The sequence below is a fragment of the Lolium rigidum genome, chromosome 3 (assembly GCF_022539505.1).
Source record: "Lolium rigidum isolate FL_2022 chromosome 3, APGP_CSIRO_Lrig_0.1, whole genome shotgun sequence".
Lineage (NCBI taxonomy): Eukaryota > Viridiplantae > Streptophyta > Magnoliopsida > Poales > Poaceae > Lolium > Lolium rigidum.
Window position 1 is genome coordinate 397,848,829 of NC_061510.1, and position 12,893 is coordinate 397,861,721.

Consider the following 12,893-nt stretch of genomic DNA (forward strand, 5'->3'; position numbering starts at 1 on the left):
AGTAGACCTTCTTCAACGGATATTAACATCCCAACAAAACACCATACTCTCCAACAGAGCATGGACATGTTTTTTTGTATCTTTGTTGTGTTTGTCCCGTCGAGAAGGTCTTCGGCTCTCTCGGTGCTGCATAGTGCTCATGTTTGTAAAATAAGATCAGATGTTATTTATGAGTCAATGTCTTGTTTCTCAAACACAATAAATAGCTGGACATACCTTCAGTTCTGTAGTTTATTTTAGGGGGTCTATTCAAGCATGGCAGGCACTAACACGGACTCTTTTAGGCCAAAGTAGAATCCCCTGATGCATATAAGCTCAAGTACAAGATGTATAAAACGAAACACACAAGACCAGATAATAATCCCTCCCGGGTCGCTCTCGCGCGGGGCGACTCCGGAGGCACCCCCAAACCCTAGCAGAGCCGCCCCAGATCCCGGCCACCCCTGGCCGCTGCTGCCGCCGGCGCCGGCGGCGGTGGCGGCGCCTGGCCGCTGAAGGCGGATGGCTTGGCGGGCGCCCCCGACACCTCTCCTGCGCGCGTTGAGGCGGCGGTCGTGGGGGTCGCATGGGGCGGCACGGCGACCCGTCGGCGGGTGCTCTGGCGTGGGCCCGGTGGGGCGGGGGTGCGGCGGACGGGCGGAGGTCCTGGAGGCGTCGGCGCGGGCGCGGGGGCGTCGGCTTCGGCTGCGGCAGCGGCGCCGATGCGTGGGCCGCGAGGGCCTGGTGCGGGCCGGCCTGGGCTGAGGTGCGGCGGCGCTCTCCCGGTGGCGGGGTGGCCGCCTGGAAGGCTGGTGGGGAGGCAGGTCGCGTCGGCGGCGTCCGGGCCGTGGGTCTCTGCCCTGCGCGCGCGGTGTATCGTCCGCCCGTGGTCCTGTTTCTGCTCGGGCCGGGGCACCTGCAGTGCTGGGCGGCTCTTCCGGGATCTCGACGGTGGCTCCTTTGCGGCGGTGGCGCTGCTGCCGCGTTGGAGGTGTGTTTTCAGCGGGGTGCGGGCTTGCGGCGATGCTCCGTCTTGCTGTCCGGCAGCGCGAGGAGGTGAAGGTTTCGGTTGCTCCGGGCGAAAGCCTGATCGCGCGGCGTCCGCGGATGTCGCCATCCTCCTTGGGGGGCGGTCGTGGAGCTCTCCGACCTTCGCGCCCTCGGGTTCACTTCTTCGGGTGAAAGCCTAGATCCTAAGGGATCGGACGACGGCGTCGTTTCTTCGTCGCTTCCCCTCTTGAGGGCGTCGTTTTGAAGTTGATGATCCCCTTCGCGCACTCCGACGGGCTGTACACACAAGGCATCTGGGTTGGCAGGAGGTCAGCCAGAGTTGCGGGTGTTCCGTGTGGTGGCTTGTGTGGCAACGATGGCGGTGGTGAGCGATGATCTGGTAGCGTCAAGACCTTTGCTTCAGCGAGCGTCCGAGCTTCTTCGTCTTGTGTTTCGCTTGCGGTGGAGTCGGAGCTGCTATGGTTTGTCGAGTTTCTTCATTTGAGCAGCGTCGGGCGATGATCTTCCTCGGCGCATGTCTTGCGCTTATCCTCTTCAGAGCTCGTCATCAGAGTCGGAGCTGCCTGTTGCTTCACGAGGAGTCGCTTGTTTGGCGGTGGCCGGCTTGAGCTTCACGGTGCCGCTTCGGCGAGGTCTTGGTGGTTGGTTCTTCGGTGAAGTCGGAGTCGCTGAAGAGTGATGACGATGACGTTGAAGGTCAACCGCGACGACTTCTCGCTTCGGAGGCCTGTGTATCTTGTGTGGGTTGCCAGGGTGGCTCTGTGCCCCCGCGGCGGTCGTGCTCCTTGACGAGCGTCGGGGCACTTGTTTCGGTTTTCGGCCGGTTTTCCGTTAATAAACTGGCCAAATTCTGTACTTCTTCTTTATTAATGAAAATGGCAAGTCTTTTGCCTCGTTTCAAAAAAAAAAAGAAACACACAAGACCAAATCCTTCGGGTTTTCCTACCATGTTAAAAATAAATATCTTCAGGTTTTGCAGTTTTGGATCAACCATGTCCAATTGTATGCCTTAAAATGCCGAAACTACTATTTGGCAGAAATTAAACAAGACAGACAAGATACAAGATCATCTTTCAAACGAAAAGAGGAGATCCATGCAGTCTTCATGGGGCTGCCTAGTGCCGAGTAATCGAGGGTGAGAAGTCAACATGTATGTGGGCATGTTAACGACAGCAACCAATTGCCCACACTTGTGCCCGTATAAGTTAAATGGGATGCCGCTTTGTGTCTGTATAAATATGGACGTTCTACGCGGCGTCCGCCTGCCCATTTAAACCTGCCAGCGCCCCTTCAGTCAAAGCCAGCGGCCAGCGCCACATTCAGCAAAGAACAGCCAGCAGCCAGCGCCCCATCAGACAAGTACAGGCATTTCACTTTGTGATTATACAAACTAATTGCACGAATGATGTACTATGATTTAGCTCATCATTTAGTTAGGCCAGAAAATAACACATGAAAAAATCAGACCACAACAACACAAGTACAAATCAGACAATGGCTAGAGCATTTCATGTTTGTCAACCCCAGAGATAGATTTCACTTCAGTACACAGGAAAAATATCACTTAGTAAAATTTTGAAAACTGATGAATAAATTATAATCTCTTGTAATACTTGGATACTTATATGGCATTGTCCCTCCTTGTTCATTAAAAAAATAGGAAGCAAAAGCTTTGCTCCATCCATTAATTAAGAAGAGAGTGCTCAGTTTTTAGGAGAAAACCGAGCGAAAACCTACAACAACAAGATCAAGCCCACATAAACGACGCACCCACTCACAACCAAGCCTAAGAAAGACCAATAAACAGGCCGCAACCACTCTAGCAACACAAGTGACCACGGGACGACACGAACGAACTCCAAACACGACACTCCAACATCACGTCGACAAACACAGGTCATGACATTGGACGTACCCATCAATCTACTGCGGATCTAGGGTAGGCAGCAACCAAGGTAGTGAGAAAATTTCAAACCTCTCGAGCGACGACACCTCCGGGCACCGTTGCCAACAGTCCCGAGTTAGCAACCACATCACCAATAGGAACCACATGCCTACTGGACTCAAGCGAGATTGCGTCAACATCGTTAACAACACCACTCTTCTCAAAGGCAAGCGTCTGACTCGGCGAAGAAGCCACAATCGAGATCTCATGCGAGTCGGACCTCACTTCTTTGACGGAAAGAGGCGTAACCACACAACCTCTCAACCCCAGGAACTCGGGCACCACAGATGTATCACCACACAACTCATGTAGCTCTGGCATGATCTCAACCACCGATGACTTCTTCTCAGCGGAGTCAAGAGGAAACGAATCATGCACGGTGGCGAGTTCCTGACCACCAGAAGAGCACGTCTCCGCCGGCTCGAACGGAACACCAACGCGTGCCAACATCAACTTGAGAGTTGCCACCTCTTCATGAAGGGGGTGACACGCCTCCTCAACACGGTTAGCAGCCAACTGAGGGAGCTCCAAGCGCATCAAGACAAACTGACACTGAAGGCGAGAGTCGAAACAAGCATTGACCTTGAAATTGTCGCAACACCTTGGAGAGGGCCCTAGCGGCGATGTTGAAGGTGACGACGAGCCGCACACGACCCCAGCCCAACTCTGGGATGCTGAGGGACGACGAGTCTGGGCGAACGGAGAGCGGCTCCGCTGACAAGGAGCACGCACGTCCGGAGAACAAGCACATGCGTCCGGAGAGCGAGAACGAGCGACAGGAAAGCGCTCACGGCGGAAACGCTCCCGATGACCAGGACGACGATAATGGATGCATCTGAAGGGCTCACGACATGTGTTGACCTGGTGGTCACACTCGAGGCATGATACGTCTCCAACGTATCTATATTTCTTATGTTCCATGCTAGTTTTATGACAATACCTACATGTTTTGTTCACACTTTATATCGTTTTTATGCGTTTTCCGGAACTAACCTATTGACGAGATGCCGAATTGCCGCTCTCGTTTTCTGCTGTTTTTGGTTTCGAAATCCTAGTAAGGAAATATTCTCGGAATTGGACGAAATCAACGCCCAAGCATCTTAGAATCACACGAAACTTCCGAACACCCGAGAGCCGCGGAGGAGGGCCCTGTGGGCCCCAGATGATAGGCTGGCGCGGCCAGGGGGTGGGCCGCGCCCCCCTACTGTGTCGTCGCCTCGTCAGCCCTCCGACTCCGCCTCTTCGCCTATTTAAGCCTCCTCGACCTAAAACCTCGAGACGAAAAAGCCACGGTACGAGAAACCTTCCAGAGCCGCCGCCATCGCGAAGCCAAGATCTGGGGGACAGAGTCTCCGTTCCGGCACGCCGCCGGACGGGGAAGTGCCCCTCGAAGGCTCCTCCATCGACACCACCGCCATCTTCATCAACGCTGATGTCTCCCATGAGGAGGGAGTAGTTCTCCATCGAGGCTAAGGGTTGTACCGGTAGCTATGTGGTTAATCTCTCTCTCATGTACCCCAATACAATGATCTCATGAATTGCCTTTCATAATTGAGATCCATATGATGAGCATTGTATCACTATTAGTCTATGTGCTACTCTTGTGATGTTATTAAAGTATTCTATTCCTCCTTCACGGTGTAATGGTGACAGTAGTGTGCATCGTGTAGTACTTGGCGTAGGTTATGATCATAATCTCTTGTAGGTTATGGAGTTAATTATTACTATGATAGTATTGATGTGATTTATTCCCCCTTCATAGTGTAAAGGTGATAGTGTGTATGCTATGTTAGTACTCGGGTTAAATTGCAAAGATCTATTATGCTCTAAAGGTTACTTAAATATGAATGCCGAATGTTGTGGAGCTTGTTAACTTCGGCATTGAGGTGCTCTTGTAGCCCTACACAACGAATGGTGTTCATTATCAAACAAGAGTATATGTAGCACAAAGGAAGAGAACTTATTTATTTATGTGATCAATGTTGAGAGTGTCCACTAGTGAAAGTATGATCCCTAGGCCTTGTTTCCAAATACTGCAATCATCGCTTGTTTCATCGTTTTACCGCATCTTTACTTCCCGCAATATTACTACCATCAACCGCACGCCAGCAAGCACTTTTCCGGCGCCGTTACTACTGCTCATATTCATTCATACCACTTGTATTTCACTATCTCTTCGCCGAACTAGTGCACCTATACATCCGACAAGTGTATTAGGTGTGTTGGGGACACAAGAGACTTCTTGTATCGTGATTGCAGTGGTTGCTTGAGAGGGATATCTTTGACCTCTTCCTCTCGAGTTCGATAAACCTTGGGTGATCCACTTAAGGGAAACTTGCTGCCGTTCTACAAACCTCTCGCTCTTGGAGGCCTCGATGCGTGCGGTTAACACACGTCCGTTGGGAACCCCAAGAGGAAGGTGTGATGCGTACGGTAGCAATTTTTCCCTCGGAAAGAAACCAAGGTTTATCGAACCGATAGGGAGCCAAGAAGCACGTTGAAGGTTGATGGCGGCGGGATGTAGTGCGGCGCAACACCAGGGATTCCGGCGCCAACGTGGAACTCGCACAACACAACCAAAGTACTTTTGCCCCAACGTAACAGATGAGGTTGTCAATCTCACCGGCTTGCCGTGAACAAAGGATTAACCGTATTGTGTGGAAGATGATTGTTTGCGAAGAACAGTAAAGAACAAGTATTGCAATAGATTGTATTTCAGATGTAAAGAATAGGACCGGGGTCCACAGTTCACTAGAGGTGTCTCTCCCATAAGATAAATAGCATGTTGGGTGAACAAATTACAGTCGGGCAATTGACAAATAGAGAGAGCATGACAATGCACATACATGATATGATAAGTATAGTGAGATTTAATTGGGCATTACGACAAAGTACATAGACCGCTATCCAGCATGCATCTATGCCTAAAAAGTCCACCTTCAGGTTATCATCCGAACCCCTTCCAAGTATTAAGTTGCAAACAACAGACAATTGCATTTAGTATGGTGCGTAATGTAATCAATAACTACATCCTCGGACATAGCATCAATGTTTTATCCCTAGTGGCAACAAGCACATCCACAACCTTAGAACTTTCCGTCACTCGTCCCGCATTTAATGGAGGCATGAACCCACTATCGAGCATAAATACTCCCTCTTGGAGTTAAGAGTAAAAACTTGGCCAGAGCCTCTACTAATAACGGAGAGCATGCAAGATCATAAACAACACATAGGTAATAGATTGATAATCAACATAACATAGTATTCTCTATCCATCGGATCCCGACAAACACAACATATAGCATTACAGATAGATGATCTTGATCATGTTAGGCAGCTCACAAGATCCGACAATGAAGCACATAAGGAGAAGACGACCATCTAGCTACTGCTATGGACCCATAGTCCAGGGGTGAACTACTCACTCATCACTCCGAAGGCGACCATGGCGGTGAAGAGTCCTCCGGGAGATGATTCCCCTCTCCGGCAGGGTGCCGGAGGCGATCTCCTGAATCCCCCGAGATGGGATTGGCGGCGGCGGAGTCTCAGTAAGGTTTTCCGTATCGTGGCTCTCGGTACTGGGAGTTTCGCGACGGAGGCTTTAAGTAGGCGGAAGGGCAGGTCAAAGGGCGTCACGAGGGCCCCACACGCCAGGGCCGCGCGGCCAAGGCCCAGGCCGCGCCACCCTGTTGTGGCGGCACCTCGTGGCCCCACTTCGTCTCTCCTTCGGACTTCCGAAGCTTCGTGCAAAAATAGGACCCCGGGCGTTGATTTCGTCCAATTCCGAGAATATTTCCTTTGTAGGATTTCTGAAACCAAAAACAGCAGAAAACAAGAATCGGCTCTTCGGCATCTCGTTAATAGGTTAGTGCCGGAAAATACATAAATACGACATAAAGTATACATAAAACATGTAGATATCATCAATAATGTGGCATGGAACATAAGAAATTATCGATACGTCGGAGACGTATCAAGGCCCAACACTATCTACAAGAATAGAAGCACCCGTAGACATCAAGCACTTTTCTGGCGCCGTTGCCGGGGAGGAAAGGTAAAAGGCACTCATACTCCGGTCCCAGGTAACTAAGTACTTTTCTGTTGCCGTTGTGTGTGTGCTCGAAGTTATTTCCTTTAGATCCTGCAATTGCATCTTTTTGTTTCTTGTTAAACACTAGTAAGGCACAATGGAAAACATCTGTGAGCTTTTTAAACTATTTCCTGAGTCAAGACATGAATGGTTTAATGCGAAAATTAAAAAACCTATGGAACCTTATTTGCATGCTAGTAGTAATATTAGTATGAACGCTTTGAACACTATTGTTGATAATGATATAGAAAATTCTAAGCTTGGGGAGGTCGGTTTTGATGAAAATGATCTCTTTAACCCTCCGGATATTGAGGAGAAAGTTTATGTTGATTATGATATGCCTCCCATATATGATGATTATAATGATAGTGGTCTTTTGGTGCCGCCTACTATGGAGGATAAGTTTAATTATGATTACAATATGCCTCCTACATTTGATGATGAGAATAATAATGATAGCTACTTTGTTGAATTTGCTCCCACTACAACTAATAAAATTGATTATGCTTATGTGGAGAGTAATGATACTTTTATGCATGTGAATAAGAATGCTTTATGTGATACTTATATTGTTGAGTTTGTTCATGATGCCTCTGAAAGTTATTATGAGAGAGGAAAATATGGTTGTAGAAATTTTCATGTTACTAAAACACCTCTCTATATGCTGAAATTTTTGAAGTTACACTGGTTTTATCTTTCTATGCTTGTTGCATTATGCTTCATGAATTTGTTTATTTATAAGATTCCTTTTCATAGGAAGTGGGTTAGGCTTAAAATTTGTTTCATACTTGCTTTTGATGCTCTCTTTTGCTTCAACTCCTATTTCTTGCGAGTGCATCATTGAAATTACTGAGCCCATCTTAATGGCTATAAAGAAAGCACTTCTTGGGAGATAACCATGTTTTATTTTACTACAGTACTTTTGTTTTATATTTGAGTATTGGAAGTTGTTACTACTGTAGCAACCTCTCCTTATCTTATTTTATTGCATTATTGTGCCAAGTAAAGTCTTTGATAGCAAGGTTGATACTAGATTTGGATTATTGCGCAGAAATAGATTTCTGTCTGTCACGAATTTGGGCAGGGTTCTCTGTAGGTAACTCAGAAAAATCTGCAAATTTACGTGCGTGATCCTCAGATATGTACGCAACTTTCATTCAATTTGAGCTTTTTCATCTGAGCAAGTTAAGTGCCCTCGGAAAATTCGTCTTTACGGACTGTTCTGCTTTTGACAGATTCTGCCTTTTATTTCGCATTGCCTCGTTTTGTCGTGTTGGATGGATTTCTTTGTTCCATTAACTTCCAGGTAGCTTTGTGCAATGTCCGAAGTGTTAAGAATGATTGTGTTACCTCTGAACATGTGAATTTTTGATTATGCACTAACCCTCTAATGAGTTTGTTTTAAGTTTGGTGTGGAGGAAGTTTTCAAGGGTCAAGAGAGGAGGATGATATACTATGATCAAGAAGAGTGAAGAGTCTAAGCTTGGGGATGCCCCGTGTTTCATCCCTGCATATTTCAAGAAGACTCAAGCATCTAAGCTTGGGGATGCCCAAGGCATCCCCTTCTTCATCGACAACTTATCAGGTTTCTTCTCTTGAAACTATATTTTTATTCGGTCACATCTTATGTACTTTACTTGGAGCGTCTGTTTGCTTTTTGTTTTGTTTGAATAAATTCATGCTTGTGTGGGAGATAGACATGCTCTGCTGTTGCGTATGAACACATGTGTTCTTAGCTTTATCTTTAATGTTCATGGCGAAGGTTGAAACCGCTTCGTTAATTGCTATATGGTTGGAAACAGAAAATGCTGCATGTGGTAATTGGTATAATGTCTTGAATAATTTGATACTTGGCAATTGTTGTGCTCATATAGATCATGTTTAAGCTCTTGCATCATGTACTTTGCACCCATTAATGAAGAACTACATAGAGCTTGTTAAAATTTGGTTTGCATGATTGGTCTCTAGAGTCTAGATATTTTCTGGTTAAGGTGTTTGAACAACAAGGAAGACGATGTAAAGTCTTATAATACTTACAATATGTTCATATGTGAGTCTTGCTGCACCGTTTTATACATGAGTTTGCTTCAAACAACCTTGCTAGCCTAGCCTTGTATTGAGAGGAATTCTTCTCATGCATCCAAATCCTTGAGCCAATAACCATGCCATTTGTGTCCACCATACCTACCTACCACATGGTATTTTTCTGCCATTCCAAGCAAATACTTCATGTGCTACCTTTAAACAATTCAAAAGCTATTATCTCTTATTTGTGTCAATGTTTTATAGCTCATGAGGAAGTATGTGGTGTTTTATCTTTCGATCTTGTCATTTACTTCGGACAGACTTTCACCAATGGACTAGTGGCATATCCGCTTATCCAATAACTTTGCAAAAAGAGCTGGCAATGGGGTGCCCAGCCCCAATTAATTAACTTTCATTAATAATTATCTTCACATGTTTTGCTCTGATTCATCGATAGCAACTTAATTTTGCAAATAGACACTCCTTCATGGTATGTGAATGTTGGAAGGCACCCGAGGATTCGGTTAGCCATGGCTTGTGTAAGCAAAAGGTTGGGAGGAGTGTCATCTATCAATAATGAAACTAAAATACATGTGTAAACAAAAGAGAAGAGGGATGATCTACCTTGCTGGTAGAGATAACGTCCTTCATGGGAGCCGCTCTTGAAAGTCTGGTTGATGAGGTAGTTAGATTACCCGCTACCATTCGTTGACAATAACAAACTCCTCTCAAAACTTTACTTTTATGCTCTCTATATGATTTCAAAACTTGAAAAGCTCTAGCACATGATTTAATCCCTGCTTCCCTCTGCAAAGGGCCTTTCTTTTACTTTATGTTGAGTCAGTTTACCTACTTCTTTCTATCTTAGAAGCAAACACTTGTGTAAACTGTGTGCATTGATTCTTACATGTTTACCTATTGCACTTGTTATATTGCTTTATCTTGACAACTATCCATGAGATATACATGTTGCAAGTTGAAAGCAATTGCTTGAAACTTAATCATCCTTTGTGTTGCTTCAATGCCTTCTACTTTGAATCTATTGCTTTATGAGTAACTCTTATGCAAGTCCTATTGATGCTTGTCTTGAAAGTATTATTCATGAAAAGTCTCTGCTATCTGATTCATTTGTTTACTCATTATCTTCATCATTGCTACGAATCGCTGCATTCATCTCATATGCTTTACAATAATGTTGATCAAGATTATGTTGGTAGCATGTCACTTAAGAAATTATCATTGTTATCGTTTACCTACTCGAGGACGAGTAGGAACTAAGCTTAGGGATGCTTGATACGTCTCCAACGTATCTATAATTTCTTATGTTCCATGCTAGTTTTATGACAATACCTACATGTTTTGTTCACACTTTATATCGTTTTTATGCGTTTTCCGGAACTAACCTATTGACGAGATGCCGAAGTGCCGCTCTCGTTTTCTATTGTTTTTGGTTTCAGAAATCCTAGTAAGGAAATATTCTCGGAATTGGACGAAATCAACGCCCAGCATCTTAGAATCACACGAAGCTTCCAGAACACCCGAGAACCGCCAGAGGAGGGCCCTGTGGGCCCCAGATGATAGGCTAGCGTGGCCAGGGGGTGGGCCGCGCCCCCCTACTGTGTCGTCGCCTCGTCAGCCCTCCGACTCCACCTCTTCGCCTATTTAAGCCTCCTCGACCTAAAACCTCGAGACGAAAAAGCCACGGTACGAGAAACCTTCCAGAGCCGCCGCCATCGCGAAGCCAAGATCCGGGGACAGGAGTCTCTGTTCCGGCACGCCGCCGGGACGGGGAAGTTCCCCCGGAAGGCTCCTCCATCGACACCACCGCCATCTTCATCAACGCTGATGTCTCCCATGAGGAGGGAGTAGTTCTCCATCGAGGCTAAGGGCTGTACCGGTAGCTATGTGGTTAATCTCTCTCTCATGTACCCCAATACAATGATCTCATGAATTGCCTTGCATAATTGAGATCCATATGATGAGCATTGTATCACTATTAGTCTATGTGCTACTCTTGTGATGTTATTAAATTATTCTATTCCTCCTTCACGGTGTAATGGTGACAGTGTGTGCATCGTGTAGTACTTGGCGTAGGTTATGATCGTAATCTCTTGTAGGTTATGGAGTTAATTATTACTATGATAGTATTGATGTGATTTATTCCCCCTTCATAGTGTAAAGATGATAGTGTGTATGCTATGTTAGTACTCGGGTTAAATTGCAAAGATATATTATGCTCTAAAGGTTACTTAAATATGAATGCCGAATGTTGTGGAGCTTGCTAACTCCGGCATTGAGGTGCTCTTGTAGCCCTACACAACGAATGGTGTTCATTATCAAACAAGAGTATATGTAGCACAAAGGAAGAGAACTTATTTATTTATGTGATCAATGTTGAGAGTGTCCACTAGTGAAAGTATGATCCCTAGGCCTTGTTTCCAAATACCGCAATCATCGCTTGTTTACTCGTTTCTATCGCATCTTTACTTCCCGCAATATTACTACCATCAACCGCACGCCGGCAAGCACTTTTTACGGCGCCGTTACTACTGCTCATATTCATTCATACCACTTGTATTTCACTATCTCTTCGCCGAACTAGTGCACCTATACATCCGACAAGTGTATTAGGTGTGTTGGGGACACAAGAGACTTCTTGTATCGTGATTGCGGTGGTTGCTTGAGAGGGATATCTTTGACCTCTTCCTCCCTGAGTTCGATAAACCTTAGGTGATCCACTTAAGGGAAACTTGCTGCTGTTCTACAAACCTCTGCTCTTGGAGGCCCAACACTGTCTACAAGAATAGAAGCACCTGTAGACATCAAGGCACCGAAAACATCTCTCCGAGCCCAACGCTTAAAGGCGAGACTACGCTCGAGTCCTTCCTTCCGAAGCAAAGGCGATGGCTCGTGGCCAGGGCGGCCGCCGTGACCCACCTGCACCCAGTCTTCGTCATCTCCAAGAACGTCAGCAGCAGCAAAGAGGCCGCCACAGGGCTCCGTTGATGCCTCCTCAACATGGCACACATCATCGGTGCCACGGACCGAGCTAAAAACAACGTCATTGGAGGAGGCCAACGGCGATTACGGAGCCAACTCTTCATCGTCGCCATCCTCGTCAGAGCCCAATGAAGCAGTCCAAAGCAAGCTCAGGGCCGACATCGCATCACCGGCGGGAAGTGGCACCTCGGCAGGGTCACCCAAGGCAACCGGCAGCAATGACAAGAAGCCGAGCCCCTCGACCAACACGGCAGGGTCACAAAGCAGATCGTCGGGAGTGCAAGGACCAGTTGAGGAGCTGCCGCCATTGCCGTCCTATGGCGGTGGCGAGGAAAGCTCGCCTTCGCCTTGTGCCGCCCCACACAGGCCACCAACCCCGTGCACAAGATGCCGCCTTCACTAGTGGAAAACAAGCCTAATGTCGCGGGTCGTATGACCCTTTTGTCGTGGGCGGCAAGCCGCGACAAGGGAGGCGCGACAAAAGGTCCCCCTTTTGTCGCGGGTCGCTTACGACCCGCGACATAAGGTCCACCACGTGGCAGCCGCGGGGCGCAGGGGACAGGCCCTTTGTCGCGGGTGGTATTACCACCCGCGACAAAAGGCCCTCTACGTGGCGGGCGCACAACGCCGCCGCTTTAGGGTTTGAGAGGTGCAGCACCCCCCCCCCCCCCGCCACCGACCGCCCTGTTATTTCATTTTTTTCATTCGAAAATAAAAGTTGGATATATTTGTACGCTACTAGAAGTGGTACACGTTCATTCATTATATATATAAATCGATCAAACAAATATTGGAAGCAAAAGTCGATTCCCCTTACATGTATATTCCTCTTACATATATATA